This window comes from Lemur catta, chromosome 16 (assembly GCF_020740605.2).
Source record: "Lemur catta isolate mLemCat1 chromosome 16, mLemCat1.pri, whole genome shotgun sequence".
Taxonomy (NCBI): domain Eukaryota; kingdom Metazoa; phylum Chordata; class Mammalia; order Primates; family Lemuridae; genus Lemur; species Lemur catta.
In genome coordinates this window covers 39,775,209-39,800,258 of record NC_059143.1, presented here as the reverse complement: position 1 = coordinate 39,800,258, position 25,050 = coordinate 39,775,209, and the positions used below count along the sequence as shown (strand labels likewise).

At 38.4% G+C, this 25,050-nt stretch overlaps 2 long non-coding RNA genes across 3 annotated transcripts; both read right to left on the bottom strand.

The window, feature by feature from the left end:
- Positions 1–3,029: 3,029 nt before the first annotated feature.
- Positions 3,030–17,068, bottom strand: LOC123621783. 2 transcript variants are annotated; one of them, XR_006729241.1, is made up of 5 exons: positions 16,941–17,068; positions 15,298–15,337; positions 10,013–10,118; positions 7,300–7,670; positions 3,030–3,519 (listed from the first exon to the last, which is right to left on the bottom strand). It is a non-coding gene; the product is annotated as an uncharacterized LOC123621783 (long non-coding RNA). The 2 variants fall into 2 exon arrangements; XR_006729242.1 differs by having other exon boundaries at positions 7,300–7,525.
- Positions 17,069–19,703: 2,635 nt separating this feature from the next.
- On the bottom strand, positions 19,704–23,963 carry LOC123621784. The gene is made up of 3 exons (XR_006729243.1): positions 23,883–23,963; positions 22,265–22,369; positions 19,704–19,776 (listed from the first exon to the last, which is right to left on the bottom strand). It is a non-coding gene; the product is annotated as an uncharacterized LOC123621784 (long non-coding RNA).
- Positions 23,964–25,050: the final 1,087 nt, after the last annotated feature.

Here is a 25,050-nt window from a genome sequence, read left to right as displayed (position 1 = left end):
GGAATAATAAACACTAGTGTTCTACATCAGGCAGGTCCTGAACCATACTGTCAAAAAGTGACCCCACCTACACCTGTCCAATAATTAAGCAAGGGTCCTCACTTTAACACCCTCTTCTCTCTTCATTGAAATGTCAATATTCTTTCTCAAATTCTGAGCCTCCTTAATAGAAACCATCAATTGACAGAACAATCTGCACCAAAGGGGTGAGTGGGTTTGGGAAGCAAAGGATCTTCCCCTTCTGCAAAATTAACCTCTGACATTTTAGTACTGATCATCTGGAAACAAGGTGGGGAAAACACAAATTTTGTTCTACTCTCAGGTAGGAGGATCCTTTTAAGAAGACAAGAACTGAAATTCATGAGTTAGCTACTGCAAACTCTCCTGGCTGATCTGAAGCCTGGGCTTTCAAACTCCAGGAAGCATCGGGCAAGGAGGGAGCGTGGTAAATGCACACCCACAGTTTGACTTGGTTTGCATATGAGTCTTTTGCATTTCTCACAAGTTTGAGATGCTGGGAAGGGAGACCCCTTCCTTAAGAACCACTAATCTAGAGGGCAAATACTTCTAACTCTTTGTTACAAGATGGGGTCTCCTGGGAACCTGCTTGCTTATTCTGGAGGCATCTTTTCTTGCTCCCGCTTTCTAGCCAGGGTTTCTACCTCGACCTGCTGCTCTCTTCCCGGGCCCTGTCTTAGTTTCAATCTGTTTTTGGTCCTTTTCTCTCTTCTACTCAGATGACTTGATGGAAATTCAGAGATTCTGGCCTCTCCCACCTGTAAGCTCTACTGGAGAACCTCACTGATCAGCTGACTAACTTCTCTCCCCAGATACTGACCACACAGCTCTCAGCTATTGACTCTCTGCCCTGGCCCTTTTGATTAGAAACTGAATTAAATGACCACATTTGGCCCTGTTCTTGCAAGAAATACTTCCATCAAAATGAGTGACTTTAGAGGGAAATAATTTAAGGTTTATAGGGCCTTTCAGATCACACTCTGTAGAAAGCCACACATTTCACCTATGTGTTCATTAGTGCAATATAATTGAAGCAATGAAATGAGACTGGAATGCATAAATGGAAGGTCCCTAATGAGATGTGCAATTAATTACAGGAAAGGAGATGAGGTGTTAGGAAGCATTAGATCAGCCTGAATAAAGTTCTCCCTCTGTAAAAGATTCCTGCTATCCTAGTCTATGGAGTTCTTGCTATAAGAAACTGAAAATACCTTTGCACATGAGTCTTTTGGTTCCTATAGCCACCTGCAGTGGAAGCCAAAAGATGTCTCCTAATTGAAGGCAAAGGGTACTTGTTGGAAATATGTGTGGAAATTTAGTATTCTAGAGGGGGAAAATGTTCTTTCTGCCAACATTTATTAAACATTTATTTTACATTCATAGCAAAGAACTGCATTAGGGAAATGCTTGACTATGGTTTTGGAGCTAAATTTCTGTCCTCTAAAAATATTACAGTTCTGCAAATTTCCAGAGGACTTAGGACAGATGAGGAGTGTCTTTGCCCTGTAAATCTCTAATAAGATATTGTCACTCCCACCTAAACATATACCTGTTACCAGCAAGGAGACTTCAGTAAAGAAGAGAAGAACTCCATGCCTTTGGGTAGGGGCTTCCTAACTCAGAGGATGCTAAGTGATTATTTGCCTTCTGGTTCAGACTTGTAGGTAATGTAGGCATGGAACCTGGTCAATGAAACATGGACTGGGGAGGATGGAGGAGAAGAGAGCAGAGGGTACAGGGAGTAGGCTGTGCATAAGACTGTATTATTTCAAATTGAATATTTGGTATAAATGAATGTACACAGAAGAACTGGTATAGCCAAGGTTCAAAAACAGAGCTCCCCTCCCTGACTTTGGCTGGCAGGAATCTCTGGGAGGTCCAGAACTGGCAAGAGGTGAATGGAAACCTACTGTGAGCTAAGCTATTACCAAGTTGTCTTGAAACCCATTCCCCCACTTCAGGGTTCTCAATTGGGCTCAGCATTGGTCCTTCCCCTCAGGATGCTCTGCTTGACAGGAGCTAACCTCGTAACCATATTCAAGGTCAGGTGTAATACCTGATGAGAATTTCATGCTCTGTCCCTATTCTATGCTCCCATAACTTGGTGTTTATTACACTATTATATACTCCCATCCTTACTTCCTTTATCTTCCAGTTTCAGGGCATATTGTTATGCCTGCTGTCCAAGGCATGTTCCATTTCCTCAAGGATTTCCCTGCTCTGGTCATTCTTAATCATTGTCCTTTAGGGAGCAGTCAGAGTGTTTCTATATAGTTCACTATTTATAAAAATGCCATGATGAATAGTTTTGTACTTGAGTCTTTATCTACATTCCTAATTATGACTTTTAAGAATTCTATAAGAAGAAGTATTGTATTAAAGGCTATGACCATTTAAAAAATTTTGATACATGTGGCCAAGGTGTGATATGGTATCATAAAGAAAGGAAAATATTAATAGTGATTTCTTCTGGTGCTAAGAAAATTGGTGATATTTTTTCCTTCTGCTCAAACATAGTTCTTTGAACTCTGCAATTTTGTTTTTCCCAATGAACATGTATTTCATTTAAATTAGAAAAACAAATCTACAAAAAAAACCCCCAAAGAACAAAATCCTAGCTCAGCACAAATGCTACCTCTTCCACGAAGTCTTCATTGATTTCTCCAGAAAGGAACATCTACAAACTAGGAAAGCCTCTGTTTGTACGACTGTGACCCCACAGGTATTAAGCACTTCTGATTTTCATCGCAGGCTAAAGTTCTTTGGGGATAGAGGCTATTTCTACATGTTCTTTTATGCCCCCAATGTCTTTAGCATAATAAATATATGAGCAACCAAATGAAAATTGTCAATCAGCAGTGTCAAAATCTGCTTCTTGGGAAAAGCCTAGTGCCTGCCATCCCAGCTCAGTAAAGTTTTGCTAGAATTTGGCTAGTACTTCACATTCCACTGAGTAATGGTAGAAGCTTTCTTGAAAATGGTGAGGAGTAGTAAGGCAAAACCCCCTCTAATACTGATCTCTAGTAGATTTATTCCCATACATACACAGGTTGCTGAGCTTGAAGCAGTGGTTCCTGATCAGAGGTACTAACCAGAATTTCCTGGGGCAAATTAACACATCTACAAAACAGGTTACAGTTGTGTTCCAGTCTCCACTGGCTACTGCTGAGGCTTTGCCAGTAAGAACAATGTAGAAAATAAAATCCCCCAAACCAAGTTTTACTTCCTTTTCCTCTGGATTCTCACTGGCTTGAAGGTCACTGGGCAGTTTCTGGACTACAGTTTGTTATTCAGGTGTAGAGCCATGAATAGAGTCTCAGATGACTGTCCCCAGGGGGTTCCCATGCTTCACGGATGCCAACGTCACCATTTTTTGCAGCAGAATCTTGTGGCTTCTCCACCAGTAATATAATTTCATTCACTATATGCCACAGTTGCTTTTGAGGCTGCTAATCTCCCATAATCCAGTCATGGCTTGGAAAACTCTTCCTTTGAAGTATTCTATTCAGAAATATGATTAAAATGGAGATTACTAACCTGCTTGTAGACGACAGATAAGGAAAACAAAGACACTTCATGACCTTGCTAAGAGCCTCGGGAAGCAAGACTGAAATGGGGTGTGGGTGATGAGAAAAGGCACAACCAACTATTGTGCCAAGAATTTGAATCCAAAATGAGCTTGAGGCAGAATCCTAAATAATGATCCTCTCCTCATAGAACCACCGTCTTTTCAGGCATACTTTATTTTTTATTACACGAACCCCTAACCTCTATTCAGCTTTGAGGGAACTGTGTCATCATACTTTCTCGGGAACTTCGTCATCTTGTGACATTTTTTAGCTGAATGACAGTATTAGTTGTAATTTTCTGAATATTTATCAATTCTTAATTAAAAGAAGAGAAATGACCAGAAGTATGCCAGGTGGCAAGGAAAACCCCATTTTTGACTTAAGAGTTCACCATTATCCTCTGACACCAGCTAACACTTATTGAACATTTGCCACCTCCTGGGCCACTGTCCTGAGTGCCTCACGTATACCAATCTATTCATTCTTCACAACAGACCTGGGAAGTAGGCAGCCTTGTTATCCCCGCTTTCTAGATGAGGAAACCAAGGAAAGGAAAGGTTAGGTAATTAGCCAAAGGCCATGTAGTAACTGAGAGAGCTAGTTTCAAATCCTGGCTGCCCAGTTTTAGAGTGTGTACACTTTGACTTCTCCATGACTCAATAAACACAAAACCCTTTAAGACTTAGAAAGTTGAAAACATGGATCTCAGGAAAACGGAAAGGTAAAATTGATCTTATGGAAGTAAAAAGTAGAAGAGAAGGGGGGATAGGGAGATATTTGTTAAAGGTTACGAAATTATAGCTACGTAAGAGGAATAAGATTCACCGTTCTATACCACTGTATGGTGACTACAGTTAGGACGTTGAATGTTTCCAACACAAAGAAATGATAAATATTTGAGATGATGGATATGCTAATTACACTGATCTGATCATTACGTATATATCAAAACATCACTATGTATACTCCACGAATACAATTATTATTTGTCAAATAAATAAATAAATTTTTTAAAAGCAATAAGAGGAAGGCTTATATAACAAATGTAAATGGAAGAAATAATAAAAAAAATTCAAAGTGGTGGGAAAAAAATGATAAATGTTGCAGGTGATTTTAGAAAGAAATTGTTTGCTGGTAGAGATCCTCTTCAATGACAATAAGAGACTACTGCAAAACTTGGGGAAAGTTCTCATAATGCCATGGCAAAAGTCAGCAAGCAATGTGGCAAAATAAAAACATGTTTGACTTGAGAATAACTCCAGTATGAGACGTCTATCACTACCATGGCCATTAAGAAGCCAGGAAGGTTATTGAAGAACTTGAAGACTAAGCAGGTGAAAGTTCACAAGTTATAATTTGTTACAAAGTGTAGATGGTTCAAAAAGCTTTTGAAACTGCACGATATCAAAGGCATACCTTCTAAAGCTTTCCCTAAAATACTTGTGGACATCATAGTGGAGCAGGGCTATCTGTTACAACAGATCTTCAGTGTAGATAAATGGGCGTATTTTAGAAACAAAATGCCTAGTAGAGTATTTTTCAGTGAAACAGCTAAAGGAGTGAAATATACTCTTACCTGCTGCAGGTATTTAATATATTTGATTCAACTCCATGGAAGCGTATTTGAAAACTGAATGTTTTAATCCCATATGAAGTTACTTGGATTTAAACAAAAATGATGAACTCAAAAAAGTGCTTGTAAAAGGTGTTTCAAATACAGACATTTCCTGACTGATTCAAAATATATTACTGTCATTCAAGTTCAGTGAACACATTTTTGAAGTAATAAATACTAGAACATATATGGTTTTAATATTTGCTGAATAAATCATTAAAAGTGGGTCATTAGGTACCTATTGAATATGCACATTTCGCTCAGTATTTTCATAGTACTTTGTAAAATCTTTGTTCAAGTTATGTATTTTAACTTGTGAAGACATTTTCTATAACCCTGTTGATTATTTTTAATACTTTATTAAACTATAAAAACCTAAAGCATAAGAAGAATCCAAGAGCTCATTCACATCCTTATTTTATAAAGTACATAAACCTGATCATCTCAGATAACCATATCAATCATCTAGTTACTTAGTACAGTTCCTAGAATACAAAACCTTTTTTATTATCCTTTATTAAGTGGACATTTAGGTCTTTTTAAAAAACTTTTCATTACTTTTATATCACAAAGCAAAGTTTAAATTACATAAGAAAGCACATTGAACCTAGTGAATTTAAGCTTTCTTCTTCATGAGCATTTAAATCCAAGTATAATAGAAATAAACCATTCTAAAAGTATACTGGGGAAAAATGTATGCACACTTACTCCCTTCAGCTTTATTAATCTTATCTAGAGCTTAATAAAATTTCTTTTTTAAAATGTATATAATATCCCTCATTATTCTTAAATTCTACTACTATACTTAATAATGGTTAAGGTATATGAAATTATTCTTCAAAGACTCAAATTTTTACACTTATCTGTGTCTGAGAAATAATACTAACAGCTATCTAAATAACGGTCTCATTTCTAACCTTTCTTTTACAGAATCTAATTACTCAACAAGGCCTCAAGGTCTATGCTAATTTAAATGGCCTATTATTGGCTGCAGCAAACCAATCTAGAATTATATAGAACACAAAATCTTTTGCTTTGGGAAATCTTGGGAAAAAAAATGCTTTTAGAACCTGTGTGCAGAAATTCTAATGCTTTGCAAAAGAGAAATGGATGTTGTAAACTGGAGATGTGGGTTCTAGCATTGGCTCGCTGGGCCTGGGTCTTTGGCTGGGAGTACCCCCTCACTGGGACAATCTTCCCCTTTTATAAAGTTAAGAGGTTAAGGCGTAAAGCAGGAGGGTTTGTTTAGCTCTAAGTTCTTTTCCAGACTGAAAAGTGTACGCTTCCAAGAAGTACAAAGCCCTCAGGATATAAGCAACATTGAACAATAATTTGTTTTTCACAGCAAATTATAAGCAATGTGTCCCTCAAAGTTGCAGTATGAAGTGTCAGACAATTTAAAAGTTCAAAATTTCTAAGTAGCAGTTTAAAGTGGGTAAGAGATTCAGCTAAATATCAAATATGGAGAAAAATACTGACAATATCAATGAAAAAGTGCAGATATATATACCTATGTCATTTGTTAACATTTCAAGTCCTCTGAGTGTGCCTTTGATTTTGGTTCTATTAACTTCCCTTGGAGCTCTCATTTTGTTTTAATTATCTCTACTTAAATCTAAACCTTCACCCTTTTCTTATGTTAAAGCCTTCACTGAAAGCTTTTTTTTGACTATTCCTACTTTCACTGATCTCTACTGTTTTCTGAATTCTCCAAGAGGAGGAACCCCTCTGTAAAGATTAATAGAGTATTTAATACGTCATGCTTTTCAATCACTTGAACCAAACATTTGCTTCTTTCTCTGCTGGCATACAAGCACTGAAAATAGTCAAGCACATGAGATTGGGAGATAATCAACAGTGACCAGGTGGTAGATACAGGCTTGAGAACCAGCATGCAGGGGGTTAAATAGAGCAGGATGCACCAGGCAGCCTCATCCAGGCTGAAATTTTCTTTTCCAAACATTTGAACATGAGTGGGTCCAAGATTGAGTCATCACCATGTGGGAAGCCAGCAAAGAATTGAACAAGAGTGGCAAGATCTCAGGAAGCTAAATGCTTCGGGACCTCATGGCAGGGAGGAGAGGGGCTTGGATGTACCTCTTTTAGCGTAAGGATGTTGATCTGGCTCGAGGAGGACTGAGGGGTCAAGAATGTGACTGCTACTCGACGACAACTTCATGGCGCTGTGTTGCAGCAGATGTGGATACCTTAGCAGAGGAACTTTGGTTGATCACAGGAGTATCAGGTGGGATGTACTGAGGCCCAGGAGGGGCAAGAGATGGGGTAGGACCAGGGAGGCAGTTGACCCGACAGGACTTTCCATCTGCGTGGATGATGATAGTGGTATCACTGGTGGGCTTGCCAAAGTGGATAAAATATAAGACCAGAACTACAAGGGAGGTGGCAATTAGACAGGCCAACAGAGACACCAGAAATGTTTTCCAGAGTGACCATGGTTTTCCTGTAACCTGCAAAGGTTTATAAAAAGTGATTATTTCAGCAAATTAGATAATAGTGACTTAGGTAACTGATTTCAATTAGAATAAGACAAACATTTTGCATTACTCTAAATGCTGTAATTTAAAGCACAAAATTTTCAGCCCCCCCCACAATACATATACATAATGCATGCACACAACACATATACACGACATACACACACAATACACATACACAATATACACATACATATACACAAACATCTTGTCCACAAGCCTGTGAAGACAAAATATCCCCTCTCAATTACCCCTTTGTGCTAAAGCAATAAGGCTTCATCTCCAATGCAAATAGATTGCCATGGGAATATAGTACATGAAGTTATTCTCAGCTACCAACATCGCAGTATAAATTAAATTACCTAATTAATCCTAACGGGTAGAAAAATAATGGAGAGGCATATCAAAACATCTAGATAGATTACCTTTGGATAGTGGAAAATTGCAAGGTTTTTTTCTCATTATTTTCAATTTTCACATTACATATTGAGATTTTGTAATGATAAAGTTACTTATTAAATACATTTTTGTATGTTAAACATAAATTAAAGGAATTTCATTTGAGTTTGAAAGTATATGAAAATAGAAAAAAATAGCTGTGTTGTGGAGCAGCATCTTAGAGGAATAAAATCCAGCACTGACATACTGTTAGGGGCCTTGTGTCCCAGGTGAACTCAGGAGATTGTGTAGAGACAGCTTGAGCCTGGCAGAAGGGCTGATGGAGAAGGGTCTGCCTGTCCTATTTTATCATTATTCCAAAGGACTGCTGAAGACCCTGAAGACTTCCCACAGCCTCCCCAGTCCCCAAATCTTATCCACTGTGGCTGGAAGGTCACATTGTGCAATCTACAACCACAGTGTATTCCTTCATGTGAATAGTATGAATTTCTGGGTAACTGTACAGAAAGCTAGATAAACAAACAAATCCTGATTGTTAGGGACGAAGAAAGTTTATCTTACCCAAGAACATAAGCATATAAAATAAATATCGAATGATATGGATCCAACATAAATAAAGAAATAACCAAGTTTTAGGAGAATTTTGAAACTGTAATAATGGCTTAAGGATAGGAAATATATAAATACATTTCTCACATCAAATGATCAAAGAAGGAAAATAAAATGATCATCTTAATAGATGCGCAAGTATCATTTAACAAATTTCAGCATTCAGTCCTGACAAAAGCAGACAAACAAAACAAATCTCAATAAACTAAAAATAAAAGAATAATTTCTAAATGTGGTAAGGGGTGTTTACCTCAAAACAATAACCAACATCATATTTAACAGTGAAATATCAGGGGCATTTCATTATAGTCAGGAGATGTGAAGAATGTCTTCTACTACTGCTATTTGGTAACATTTTCCAGAAGTTCTAGTTAGTACATATGAATAGAAATGTAAGCACAAAATTATCCTTCTTTGCAGATAGTATGATTGTCTACAATCAGAATCCCAATCAACCATATGATCTAGTCAAAGTAATAAGATCTCATTAAGTTGGTTGATTATAAAAATATGAAAAATATATACAGTATAAGCAATTGTTTTCTGGGAGTGTAAGTATGTGTGCATTGCTATTTACCATAGGAATAGAGTATATAAAATACAGGACTTATATAAAGAAAACCATAAAACTTTACTGAGGAACAAAAAGGGAACTAGAATAAATGTTCTTTTATAAAAAGTTTCAGTAGCATAACCTGTCAATTCCCTGAAATTCAATTAAGATCTTTATAGAATCTTTGGAGGAAAAACTTAGGTAATTTGACAAGGATTTCATGTGGCAAAATAAATCAACCAAAAAAAAATAAAATTATATGAGATTGGACAGGGAGAAAGAGCTCGCATGTGAGAGACAGAGAGGACAGGAAGAAAATATAAGTAGTGATTTTCTCTGGGCAGGATCACAGGTGATTTTTAAATTTTTTTTTGTCATTTTCTATATATTTAAATGCTCTTAAGCAAATAACACTCATATAATAATTGTCAAAAAAAAGCATCATTTACCCCTTCTTTCGGGGGATATAAGAGGTAAATGGTTAGATTATCTTATTGTAGGTTTCTCATATAAATACCAAAATTTAGGCAAAAAGTCTAATCTACAATTGCAAATAAACTGAAAGCTCTGTTTGGTATACTAAACCACTCTCTCAACACTGTGATTACTAATAATAACAACTCAGATTCCATACATCTTATAATAGCAAACATCATAAAAAATGCAACCCAATTTTCTTGAAGGATTAAATGTTAAATGTTGAAAGTAATAATATTAGACATGAAAGCAATTAAACATTATTTACAATACTCACCTGCTCAGCCTTATTTTGTTCAATATTCACAACATGCTGCTGTTGTTTTCCATCCATTCTGAGGGTGCTGTTATCTCAAATCCAACTCCAAAAATGTCTGTATTGACTTTGTGAATTAGAAGTGAGGAAATATTGGATTTATGTTAAATTAATAACATTATATTTATTCAATGTGGATTATGTAAACTAATATTTATTTTCTGGAAAACTTCCAAATTCAATCTGAAAGTACACAATTTATGTTAGGTGGAGAAAAGTAAATAGAAATATCTGATCCCTTCAAAAAATAATGTGTAAAAAATGATCTCACGTGTAAGAATGACTCTAGGTTTCTGAGAAGATATAAGCTCTTGCTTTCCTTATTTCATGTAATTTATTTGACATCACTGATATTTGATTTCTCACAGGTTAGGAATTTAGTTTTGGCTTCTAAAAAAGCCCACAAAGTCACTCGTTGATGATAACTATTGCAGAATTCAATGACTAAGCAGACAGGAGGATGATGGTAATGACTAATCTCAAACCTGTCCAATGATAAGATAGTATTACTGGATGCCAATAAATTTAGGTGAATGGTGAATAAAATCTTCTGTACTATTGAAGTCAGTGGCTGCGCTGAGATAAACAAGGAAAAAAAACTTATTAAAGAGGTTTTAGCTAGAATTAAAGGTAAAAATAGGAGTTAAGCACACTTCAGTTACTCTTGATTGTATGAATAAACACTTATTCAAGGTAAATCTTGTCTGCTTCTTGTGACATTATATTTTGCTTTGGGCTATGTAGTGATTAACATTGTTTCCAATGACCTTAATCTTTTAGATTGGCAGGAACTAGGAGAAAAAAAAGTCTCTGGTACTTTTCCACTCCTCAAAAGAGAAAATGTATATGATATAGCATGCAAAATTCAGATAATGTTTTATATCAACCTGAGAGCTGATGTTTTCTGACCATTTGGCAGAGTAGCACAGTAGTATACAATAAAGAAAAAATAACTTTAAAGGTCTTTCTTAGCCATGCAATTTTATAGGTCAACCACTTTTGAGGAGGTTAGTGACATGCATTTCCAAAATATTGATAGACTTACACTCATAGCCTTATTCAAGAGCAGACCTGTTTTCTTGTGTGTAATCGATATAGTCATACAAAAAAGTATATAACTGAACTAAAGGTGAAATTCATTAGATCAAAAACTCTTGAAAAATATTGTCAACTTAATGACGAAAATTGTACCAGTTTACACTCGCTAACAATGTGACAATTATCCCCTACTTACTGCATTCTCCCTGCCTGGGCCATTCTGTCAGTCTTTGCTAATCCAGTCAGGAAAAAAATGTGTGTGTATTTAGTCATTTCCTTTGTTTTGTAATTTTGAAAATGAATATATAAGTAACCACTTACATATTATTTAATACTTGTATTTATGAAGTATTCATATTTATATATTCACATATGCCAATTCATATATTTTTGTTTGTTCATATTCATATTTATATTTTATATCTGTTTACTGTGATTCTGTGCTCTTTATTCTTATGAGCATTGCATCTATTAAGTTATTAATGACTTTTTATCCTATGTGTTGCAAATATTTTCCCAGCAGTTTTTCCTGTTTTTTTAAAGAAAGATTTTTTTTTTAACTTCCAGAAGTTTTAAACATTTCAGAGGTTAAACTAGTTATTTCTGATTTTCTATTTTGATTTTCATCAATTAACTTATTAGTGCATTTGAGATCAATTTCTAGTTTTCCCCAAATATCTAATCAATTTTCCTGGAACATTTATTGCTCAGTTTCTTCTTTCCTACTAATTTATAATATATCTGAGTTTTTCCATCATATAATTTTGGTCATTTTCTTCTAAACAATTTAACCTGATAACAATCCAATTTAATTATTGAATCAAGAGCCCAGGGTAATTAAAGGTTGTTGGAAATTCTGGCTACCACATACAGGGCACAAATATTTTAAAAAATATGACATGAACATCCAAACTTTTATACTTCATTTGAATTTTAGGTAATTGGCTTACATATGTTATTTTTATAAGGATCATTAGTAATTGGTTACACATCTGGTTGACAGCCAGATCACATCCTGCTATCTATTCTTCACAATAATTCCCTGATTCTTATCAAATAATTTGGGCACTTGACTTTTAACGGTTGTCCTTTCAATACCGCCTTTCTCTGAAAATGTTTTTTCTTGCTTTAATTACCATCTGTATTTCTGCCTTTTTATCCTGTGACTCCTAATTCACTCTGCACACAGTATAGTCCCAGGTTAGCTCTGCCCTAGAATTGAACATAGGCAAATATAAATATTACAATGTTTATGTGGGGTCCAGGTCTATTATTTGAAATGAGTTTGCTGAGTGGATAGTATCCAACTGCAAAATGTATAAGAATGTAATTAATAAGGACCACTGAGTTTCAATGGCAAAAAAAATAATCAATACTGGGTGACTAACTGATAAATTACTGTTTTGGGATTACAAAGTTCCATAGTATGTAGTTTATGATAATTACAAAGAGTCTCTCTTTTGTTTGAGAATACATGACAGCCAACTCACTTGGAATATACAAGTTAATTAATGCACATATATTTGGTGTCACTTTTTAAGTCTGAAGGTTCTATCCACCCTATAGAATATTTCATTATAATGAAGGTTTCAAACTTCTCATTTCTGCTATCTTGATAGGAGTTTTCAGTCCTACATCCTTTTGTATTGCTATATCTGCTTTGTTTTGATCAGTAGCAAATGAAGGCTAAAGTTCCCATGAAAACAGAACCTAGAACTTTTGTGACCATTGCTCCAACAGCTACAACTACAGTTTAAAACTACCGTGTCCAAAGTGACTCAGCAACCTATTTTCACATAGTGGCATAAGTTGGAGTAAAAACATTTGTTAAATTATTAGATTTTTCTAAGCATTCACCAAAAGAATATTTAATAGTAAAGAAAAATGATAAGACACTTACATATCTACTGCCCATCATAATAAATAGAAATTACTAATACAACTGAAGCCCCAGTATACACTTCCCAGCTAATATCCCTAACCCCAGAAATAGCCAACACTCCAAATTATTTTTTTATCATTCTTTTGTTTTCCCTTATGGACATCCAAACTTTTATACTTTACTGGAGCCTTAGGAAATTGGTCTACACATATACCATGTTGAGTAATAATTTATTTTTTATCTGGTTAAACTCCATATCTGTGCAGCTTTGGAAACATAAGTGGCATGGATATCAGATAGTAGGCTTCTGGACTTGCCTTTATTGGTTGACATTTAAATTTATTTTGGCTTAAATTCTTTATTCTTTACAAACATTGCTTTTTTTTTTCTTCTTATAATTTTCTATTTTGTGCACCAGATACTTCAAACATAGTTTTGAAACTCAGCATCAATTAAAGGATTTCCTATTTCTTTCAACAGTGAGTTTGGGAAGTGGCAAGTATTCCTTTAGGTATTGCTTCTGGCATTGCTTTGGGCATTGCTGCAGCATTACCTAACTGAGTCAGGAAGTCTCACAACAAAATTTCAAATTGCCCTGATCAAAACAGGACGTAGGCAGGCAAGTTCCAACTGGTTAGAACCAAGATGGTGGAGAAATGGAGGATGGTACCCTGATTCCAGGAAAACAGTGCCCCTTCTATGAATATTCCTCCCCTTGCTTAGGCTATAATTAAATTGCTTAAATAGAAAGGAAACAGGATCCAATGGGCTGGTTCTCTCTCTGCAGAGAGAACTTGCCCCTGCTCTGTCTGTGGAGTAGACTTTCTATAGTTTGTGACTAAATCTCGCTTTCACCTTCTACTGTTGCTGCGCTGCTGAATTCTTTCTTGCATGAAGCCAAGGACTCACTTGGACCTCAAGGGGCTCCCAGCATTGGGAGTCATTTTCCTGTGTCCAGTGGACTGGGCCAAAGACTCCTCGACTTGGAATCTGTGTATTCTTTCCCTTCCATTCCCACTCCCACTACTCTGAATGATTTCAACAGACTCCTGAAGGTTCTCTCTGTCTTCTCTCTTTTTGCTTTCCAATCCTTTCTGTACAGTTTCTAGGCTAACAGCCCTAAATGCAGGTGTTAAGACACCGAGTCACCTCCCGTTACCAAATAAAGGCCAGATTCCCTTCATTAGGCAGTCTCCAGTCTCCAGTCACCACAGGCTGAATCCAGCTTCTCTGGCTTCCCATAAAACTCAGTTATGAGCATATGTAATTTCCATTTGTTAATTGGAAATCCTTTAAGAGCAGAATCTGGAATAGATTTGTCTTTGTATCCCCACTATCTCTGACAGATACTGTGTATCATTACATGAACTTTCCTCTTTGGTCTTGTCCTGTCATGACTTCCAAGATTACACAAAAAGACAAGATCACGTTCTGGGTAACTCACACTCATAACAGCAACAACAAAATGACAATGTGTGTGGTTTGTGGAAATAAAGTGTGGGAATTTGTGGTTTGCAGGATTCCCTAAACAAGGAATTTTACTAGTATTCCTGTCCTCTGCTTCCCTTCAAAGAAGGAAACTCCCACTTGGCTCTTGTCCCGCCCTCCCTGTTCTTAGTGAGTCAGAAAAATATTCATCACAGCTGCCACTACCTCACTCCTATAATAAATTACCATAAACTTAGAGGTTTGAAACAATACAAATGTGTTGTCTTTCAGTTCTGGAGGTTAGAGGTCCAAAATTAGCCTCACTGAGTGGGAGTCAAGATGTCAGCCTGGCTGTGTACCTTCTGGAAGCTCTAGGAGAAAATCCATGTCCTGGACTGTTTTAGCTTCTAGAGACCACCTGCATCCCTTGGCTTGTGGCCCCTTCCTCACATCACTCTTGCATCTGTCATTCCACCAACTACTGACTCTTCACCTCCCTTTTATAATAACCCTTGTGATTACATTTGGCCCACTGGATAATCTGAGATAATCTTTTCATCTCAAGATCCTTGCTTTGATTACACTCGCAAAGTCTCTTTTTCCATGTAAGGTAATAATTAACAGGTTCCAGGGATTAGGACATGGACATCAATATTCAGCCCCCCACAATGGTTACTAAAAGTTCACTATCTGACATGGAAAAGAAATGTATTAATGTTACTGGGATTGAAGAGAACTTGTTTCTAGACTTGGCTTAGTCAAAAGCAAGCACCCACTCCTAGGGCTGCTGCACGTCCTCTGCAGTTTCCTACAGCATCCTGGGCTTGCTGCTCCCACAGCCTCTATTACTCAGCTTTGAAATAGTCAGCTCATCATATCATATTTTCCATTGACTTACCAGCACTTAGCACAATGCAAAGCACATAGGAAACACATGCCTGTGAAATAAAATTAATGATGTTAGAAATATTTCATATTAAAAGATAATGTATAGCATAGTACCTTGAAAATATTAGCATTCAATTGATGTTTGCTGATTAATCTGGTGAACCAGAAAGACTGAGGCTCCTCTTAGAACAGAAAACGTCCTATTTAAGTTAGACCTTGGCAATCGTTAAATACACAAGTCTTTGTTCACTGGCTCCTCAATGCTTACAACACATGGCCCTGTTTTTAATATTAATTATGTAGTGATACACAACCACAAATGCAAATGTATTTTAGAAGGTGTCTACTGCCTTTTGCAAAATACAGTTAGGAGGCACAGGAAGTATTTAAGTAGGACTAGGAATCTACTGTAAATTAATAATGAGGTATTAATACATTAGTAAGAATTATACTAAACAGACATTTGCCAAAGATTCCACTTTTGAATTTTTAGCTAATTAACCAAATCAGAGAAACCCAAAGAAATTGACGTTAAATAGAACCAGACAATAAGCATCCGACTTTCATTAGTTCCTAAGGTTTAAGTACATTTATGTTGCTCATGTTGAGCCTAAATTATAGTTGTGAGCTTCTTTCCAAGGAAGCTTGTGCCATCATTTTAAAGCACAAAGCAGACTCTTTATAAAACTCTTCTGTGACTACACATTTCACTGCAAATGAAATCTACAAAGGCTCAGTATAAGGGGGCTGCTACCTCCTTGAAAAATTCATCTTCCTTCACTTAATAGTTCCAGCCACACAAGCCTTATGTCAGGGCACTGAATATACCAGGCTTTATCTTGTGTGTTTTTTGTGTCTGCAGAACTCTTACTCAGGGTTCTAAGTGCTTCAGTTCTTACAACGACCACATGAGATACAACAATTACCACCATTTTATACCAGAGGTTAATAAAGTGCTCAAGATCACAAAGTTAGTAGTGGCAGAGCTCAGATTTGCACCCACGGGAAATACGGCTCCAACCCTTGCTTTTCACATGTGGTTGGTTGTCTTAAATTTATTTAAGTTCAGATTTTTTTTTCCATTTCTCAAACTCTTTTTTTTTTAACTGCATAACTGGATAAACCTGCCTGGAAAGAGGGGGCATGGCCCTGCCAACAGCATTTGACCCCACTGACAGCTCTTCCCTCCTCCATACAACGTGGCTTCCAGGGCCACAGTTTTTCCTGATTCTTCCTCTGGATCACATACCCTTTCTCAGAAGGCTTTTCTGGGTCCTCCTCATCTCTGTAACCTCAACTGACTGCAGTTCTTGGACTATCTGCCTGCTTCACTCTTATGCTCTAGGTGAGCTCATGCAGTCTATGGTTTAAGTACTAATCACATGCTGGCTCCCAGATTTGTATCTAAAGCCTGGAATTATCTTCTAAACTCCAGACACATATGTCTGTCTACCCTACAACTTCACTTTGACATCTAGCAGGCTACTCAAACAATTCTTTATTCCTTCTTCCCCCTCCCTCTTCTCCCCCCAGTCCCAGGAAACCGATTTGCTTCTGTTGTAGATGTCCCGAGTAGGTGAGATGGACCACCACACCCAAATTTGGCTTGGTGATGCCAAAACACCGTGAGGGTATGAGGGATTTATTACTCACATAATGAGACTTTCTGAGGCGGACAGGGCAGGATTGCAAGCAGGTCTGAAAATGGCTTGAGAAAGCCGGGAAGACAGGCGTTTGGCTTTCCTTGTGATGAGGGAGTGATACTGGAGTGAAAATTTCTGTATGCGGGCTGTGACTTGCATTTCTTGAACTTCCTGCTGATGCAAAGGAGAGACTGAAAGAATGGCATTGTTAGTATAACAGAGACCACTCAGACTTTCTTATCAGCTTGCCCAGATGTGGACCAGAAGGATGAAGAGTCTACACCCTTTTCAGTAAATGGCAATTCTATCATTTCTGTTAAAGAAGGCAAAACATAGGATGCCGTCATATTTCTCCCACACCCCATAACCAATCCATCAGTAAATTCTGATGACTCTATTATCAAGCAGACCCCAAATCCTGGCACTTAGTGCCTCCACTGCTACCATCCTGATCCAGACCCAATCATCTCTCACTGGGGTTATTTGGATTTTCTCCTAACAAGTCTCTTTGCCCGTATAGTGGCCCTTTTGTAATCTACTTAGTATATAGCAGTTGAAATGATTATTTTCATGCCACTGTTCTGTTAAAACTCTGTAATGGATCCCCATGTCTCTTAGAATAGAATTTAGTCCTTATAATGGTGTGAAGAGCTCTACACAATCTGCCTTCCCACTGCCACCTTCTGTGACTTCACCCCTCCACCATCTCTCTCACCCCCTCTTCTGTAGCCACATTGGCCTTTGCACTTTCTGGTGGCTCTGAGTAGAATGGTTTCCACAGTTACCTACATGGCTTGCCCCTTTATTTAGGTCTCTCCCTTTCTTGACAATCCTACATCAAATAACACCCCTAGTTCCTCTGAAATCTCCACATTTTACTTATTTCACTTTTCTCCAGAGCACCTATCCTCAAAGGACATTCTGTAAATTTCTCTTATTTATTTTATTATCTGTCTTTATGACTAGATTATATGCTCCATGGGGGGGGTCTATCTACAATAGTTTCTATCACATAACAAATAATCAATGATTATTGAATGAATAAAAGAATGCAATATCTTCTGTACAAAGTATTCAATGATAGTCATGTCATATATAACACATAGATTAAAAAATATTGTAATTCATTCCCTCCTCTCATTCCATAAACATATGCAAGGCTCTGCCATCTGAAAACAAATGAAGGAACAAAAACAAATGCTGCTCTAGCCCTGCACCCTCTGGTAATTGTTTCATTTCTTTCCTGGAATGTTGTGAAGAGGACTGAGTGCACTGGGTCCCCTTCGTGCTGTCCCACCCACTCCTCCACCCTGCAACTGGCTTCTCCACCCAACATGCCTCTGAACTGTTCTACTATTTTCTTTATAACTCCCTCATTGCTAAATCCAGTTAACGTTCTTTCTTCTCCTTTCGGATGATTTGACAATATTGAGGTCTTGATGATTAGACAATACTGAGGTCTCCTCTTTTCTAACAATTTCCTCTTTTGGTTTCATCATACTGTGGTTCCCCACCTCTCTTCTGACCTCTTTAATGACTCCTTCTTGGTCCCTTTTACGGGTACTTAGTCTTCTGCTTCAAATATCAATATGCCATGCTTGGAGAAGGAGCACTCATAGCCCTCTCACCAAATGGCAGATTTCAGAGGAGAACAAGGGAGAGGGAAGGGAAGGAAGAGTGGGCCAGAGAAGAAGGAAGCCCACAAAGAGCTTTGTAAATTGAAATTTACACTTCCAATGGGGGAGCTATTCCTATAAGTGACAGGTCTAGGGTGGGGTTGTGGGTTATTGGAAACTGGATGGCTATTCACTACTTAAAATTGATGGTCACTGGTACTAAGGTTGTCAAAGAACGATGCTGGCAGCAAGAGTCAAGTAGGGAAAAGGACTGAGCAGGTATCAAGCCAGAGTGGCCAGAAGCTGAATGACAACAATAACAAGGAAGGGGAGAAGGTGGAGGAGACAAATGTCAAGAGCTCCAAATAATGTGTGTTTCAATGAGGAAAGATAAGTAATGGTTTTCCAGTAACAACAGAAAACTAGAACACTCACCTTCCCCTTACCACCACCCCCAATCTGGCCAAAATATGGTAGAAATGATATAGAGCAACGAGAAATCATCAAAGAAGACAAAGGGAAGCCTTGTCCTATAGAAAAAGACAACTTCCATTAAGGTAAAAAGATGGTGTCATCATTGTTCAAAGAGACTCAAGGCAGAGGAGAGTTTGTGTACTTGGCAATGAGGGTTCCATGAGGCACAGTGGAAAAGACTAGGAAGGAGGGAAAGAATTGAAGGGTCGACTAGGAGAGAGGAAGTAGAGCACCAGATGGGGATGGGGGTCAGGCCAAAGATTGGTGATGAGAAGGGCTTCACTTGGGTTATAGGCCAATTAGAATTTGCTGATCTTAAGGTTCCAAGGAGGATCATACTCTGGTTAAAATGGGTTCAGTGATTCACAAGCCAAAGCTTGATGTCTCAGGGCTCCAAATGGTGGGACTTTGATGAATGAGTCAAGGTCTAATTAAGCATGTTCAGCAAATATTTTCTAACCATATATTATGAGGTTGGCACTATACTACGTACTGGGGATTAAACATGTGTATGTCTCAGCTTTAGAACTATAAGCATAGTTAGCTTGTAGATCCAACATGGCCAATAAACAGAATTGCTGACCTCCCTAAACTTGGGTTTTATTGCTAATTTTTAGAGATTATTCAACTTACCCAGTGGTGGAGACTGAAAAACAAATCAGAGGTATTTCAAAAAGAAAAAAACCCTCTGACTCTCTCAGCCAGATGTTTTGCAGATTCTTCCTGCCTTGCTGGAGTCCAGTTCTCATTAACAGGCTGCAGAAGAAAGTGTGAGCATCAGAATGGTATAGAAATTCCATGGAGCAGACACTGAGTGAACCCCTTTTCTCACATCATCTTATTTCCACTCTTGGAGATTAAGACTGTCTATACCCCAACTCTAGGATTTGAGACTGTTGTCTAAGAACTTAGCTAAATCCTGAAGAACTATTTAGAAATTGTTCTCTGAAATGACATATTCTATCTTCTATCTATTTGTTTACATAGTTAATACTGTGAAAATGTGGCATTGAATCTGTATTCTGGAGAGTGTGACCTCTCAAATGGCTAAAATAGAAAAGCAATTTATTAATATACCTAAATTATTGCCATTTAGCCTCCCAACAAGAAGTTTATATATTAGAAATGCATGTCCCTATGGAATTGTGCCTGTTTTAATATTTTTTAAAATAAATCTCTTGTTATGAATTCATAAGCTATAGGAAAGCTTTATTTTTTCAATTTGTCTCATTGTTTTGTTTTGTTTTGTTTTTATCCTATCTTTTGCAAATTCTTTTTATTTTTATTTTTTTTAATTTTTTTAAATATTGGAATATTATGGGATACAAATGCTTTGGTTACATAAATTGCCTTTGCACCACCTGACAAGAATGCCCATCCCCCAGAAAGTGCGCCACTCATCTGTTAGGTGTGGATTTACCATCTCCTCCTCCCCTATTTCAATCTTAATATAAGTGAAAAAGAAACTGTTGTAAAATATATCTTGATTTAGCAATAGAAAGCTAGATATTTCATGATAAATAGTTCACTACTAAAGATAATCATTCATTCATTTATTCATTTATTTAACAAATACCTATTGACATCAACTATGTGCCAGGTAAAGTCCTGTGAGTTCAGAGATAAAAGCCAGTGAGTTCAGCCTGTTTAGGAGACTGACACCCAAGCAGGTGATTCCAATAGAGTGTAGCATGTGCTTTGATAAAGGTACTTAACTCCATGGGCTCTCAGAAAAGGGTGCCAAACCACCTAACCCCACTGGCAATAATACCAGAGGATTCTGTAGGATTCAGCAGCTAAGCTGAGTTTCAAAGGATAGGTAAGGAGGTATCCAGGTGAAATCACAAGAGCAAGTGCTCCAGGAAGAGCTGGCAGCCTATGAAGAGACTGATGGAACTTCGGGGAGTTCATTAGGCACAGGGATAGAGTGGAAAGGAAAGACATCATGTGCAGAAAACTGGGTTTTATTCTGAAGCCTATTTGAAACCACAGCATTCATTTAAGTATCAGAGTGGCAAAATAGAATTTGTCATTTTGAAAACTCCTTCTAGCTGAGGCAGAGAGGATGGTTTGAAAGGGCAAGAGGGGAGAGAGGGAGCCCAGGCTGAAGGTTGAGAGAAAGGAATGATTTTAAGAAATAGTAAAGAGGTAAAATCAATGTATTTTATAAATTTCATTATGGGTTAACCCAATACCTGAAATTAAAACTTCAGCTAATGGGATTTTTCAATGTACATAGCTTTTGTGATTAACCTAGATTATACTTACACTAATAATAGCTAATAGCTGAAAATATTCACTAGTGTACATAACCATTTACTGAGGAACTCAAGCTTCTGTAATGTCTACATGAAACAGGGTATGTATTTTATAAAACCTGCTTTCAACTATACTATGTTGAGTTCCTCTTTGCCAGTGGATACCAGAATGCTTAATGACACATCAGTCAGTCTACAACTTTCCTGCCTTTTTTTGGTATTAAATCTTATTTTGGTATTTAATCTTGACCAATTAAAAAAACCCTTTAATCTCAAACTCAATTCTATTTGTCTCCTCCCTTTCCTCAGCTGGGTCCATATTATTTTTTCCAACATCTCTAAGGAACAGAGGTCGTACAAAGGGTAGCACACGGATCAGGGTGGGGGTGTGGATCTGTTTTGAGACACCTCCTGTCCCTTCCTCTTCTAAACTCCAGCTCCTTCTAGTCAAGGGCAGAGACGAAGGATAACAAAGGTGGAACTTGTTTACCTTTGGTTCAGGACGGTTCCACTTGATGCTGGTGGCCTGTACTCATGTGGTCCTCACTGTGTGGGGGGCATGTGAGATTTTGAGGGAGGGCTGTATTCGGCTTCGCTCCAGCCCCTCTGTAGCTGCCCTGCTAGAGCACCAATTATGTCTTAGCACTGCCAGCAATCTCGCCACACCCATGAGTCTTTCCCTTACCCCAGAGGCCAACAAGGGCACACACCTTCTGCACCTTCACCGACCCCATGATCTTTCATCTGCTGCTAAGGGCACTCAAGTTCTCTTCTTACCTTCAAGAGCCTCAGAGATATTGCCATGGGGGGATGTTGCCATGGCTTCTCAGGAAGATTCCAACAAGGTCCCTTTAAACCCTACTCCAACCAATGAACCAAACTAACTACCTTCCTTCCATCCTTCCTTCCGGGAATTCTGTCAGGTTTCAGTGTGAAAATGTCAATTCTTTACGCTCATGGCTGAAGAATTTTAGTTGAATTCATACCTGCTCATATGGTGACCTCATCTTCCTCCTATGCTCTGTCACAGGTGAGCCAGTGTGTGGGTCCCACCTTTCCCTGGAGGGCACCATGTTATATCTTTAGCTTCGCTGCAAGAGAGAGAATAGAAATGCTGATCAAAGCAGGATCGTGAATCACCAAGTTCTGATGGCATTCTGCCTCTTTTTGGTCAAGTGGCTGAGCAGTCATCATAAATTAGTAAATAGGGAGGAGCTGGAATTTGTGGGCCAAGATTAAGTGGGGTAGAAGTCATTACAAGTCTTAAGGAGAAGTGAAAGAAAATCAAAAGACTGTTTCCAGAAACATTAATCCAGATGGAAAACCAGTACTGAAGCTAAATGTGAAGATGAGGGTCCACTAGGTGTGATCCTGAAGCAAAGTCAAGTAAAGAGGGTTTGAACACAGTGTTTCAATGTTAGATGTCTACACTCCATTTATCTGGGAAGCTGCACTGTGTCTGTGTTAAAGCAGTTGGATTCAGAAGTGCTGTCTGGAAACTGGCTAAAACCATAGCACGCGTTGTCTGATGCACCCACAGAAAAGCTGTAAGTTTCTTGTGCTATCATTAAGAAGGGAAAATATACTAAAAAGTTTCAGGCCGGGCGCAGTAGCTCACGCCTATAATCCTAGCACTCTGAGAGGCCGAGGCGGGCAGATCGTTTGAGCTCAGGAGTTCCAGACCAGCCTGAGCAAGAGCGAGACCCCGTCTCTACTAAAAATAGAAAGAAATTATCTGGCCAACTAAAATATATATAGAAAAAATTAGCCGGGCATGGTGGTGCATGCCTGTAGTCCCAGCTACCCGGGAGGCTGAGGCGGTAGGATCGCTTAAGCCCAGGAGTTTTAGGTTGCTGTGAGCTAGGCGGATGCCACGGCACTCACTCTAGCCTGGGCAACAGGGCGAGACTCTGTCTCAAAAAAAAAAAAAAAAAAAAAAGTTTCAAAACAGTGTATGCCGACATCTGGAAGTAAGCGGCAAGGAACGAAGAAACAGAGCAAGACAGGTGTACAATGTTCCAGGAGCTAAAGTGTGAGAGAAGAATATTCCAGAGGAGCGAATACCACAAGCAAAGACTTACAAGATAAACTGTGCATGAGAGAGCCAGTGAATGCAAACATAGGGCTCATGAGCAGAAGATTCTTCCCAGGAGTTTTTAGAAGAGGAGATTGGATGGATAAGGTGTAGTGAGTTTGGGAAGGGTGAATTGATTTGAAGAAAGATTAAGGAAAAAAAGAGTAATAGGAAGTTAGAATGAAACTCTTTTATTCATTTGAGTTTCTCCATCAACCTAGTTGGTACCTACTGTCCCCAGCAGCCACCAGAGGCCCAGACAAAAGAACACCAGCAGGGGATCCACCCACATGGGTCTCACTGGGGTGGTCTCACTGCCAGGGATTGGATTGTGAGCATGGCTTCAGTGACACAACCACAGTGTGAAAGTTTAAGGATTTTAGTATTTACACACCGTGGGTGGTACATGGCATGCACGCATACACACACACAAACACACACACACACACACACACACACACACACACACACACACGGAGGTCAGGGGGTGCAGATAGGGAGAGGGAAGGGATCCGTGGGTGGGCCCATACCTTTATTGGGTTCAGGGCATTATCCAAACAGGTTTCCCACAGGGAACTTTAATTGGTGGGTTTAAAGCAACCAGGCACTAGTTCCAGGAGGTCACACTGTGACTGAGAGATGGGCACTCTAAGTTTGGGGCCAAATGTCTGAATGGTCCCTTTAAAGAAAGCCGCAAGCAAGTGGGGAGTCCATCCTGCTAGGCAGAAGAGATGCCTCCTAAGTTTTTATCTCTGGCCACCAGCTGGAGCCATTCCGGTGGGGTATGGTCTTGGAAACTGTCCAGAGTGACTGAGCCATGCTTCTGGTATGAGAAAGCTAAATTGTAGTTTTAAATGGATGCTGAGGCAATGTCAAATTATGGGCACTCACTACACGGCAATTCAGAGGAAAGACTGTAAGAGATAGATTATCCACCTGCTTATTCTCTTACACACACACACACACACACACACACACACACCAATTGCCCACTCTATTCTCACACCTTCTGGGCTCCCAGGCTTAAACCCATTCACTCTCTTGGATAGTCAAAGGCTGCATAAGACTTTCCAGGCTAAAGAAACGTCTCTTCAAGGGTTTCTATTCTCAGGAATGTCGTGTTCAACAACTCCAAGGAGGAACATGGAGGAATCGGCACCAGGGGAGCCCTGTCACTGGTTCCCTGTGTTAGGCTGTCCTCATCACAGCCCAGTCATACGAGGCTTGACATCCACTGGGCTTCTGTCTGCACATCTACTCTCGCTGCCATTGGATCAGTGAAACATGAAATGGGGGTTGTGTGATTGGTCTTGCAGGCCACTGCCACTTGGGGAAACCTAGAAGCAATCCTGCAACAATCATTTGAGAACTGTCACATAGCTTTTGCCTATCATGTTATGGCCTTTTGTCTCTTTTTGTTCCATATTATTGTGAAATTTTTTAAACTCATAGGTAAGTTGCAAATATCATGCCATAGAGACTCATTTACCCACCATCCAGAACAATTTTTAAAGTTTTGCTATATTTGCTTCATATTTAAAGTCATGTTGCTGTTATTATTGTAGCTGTCATGCTGCAAGTTGATATTGTATTTTTATGTATATATTACATATTTATCAGACACATCACCAATTTCTATTGGATATAAAAATAAACAATAGAAGAACATTAGAACGCCAAAGACTTCAAAGGTTATGA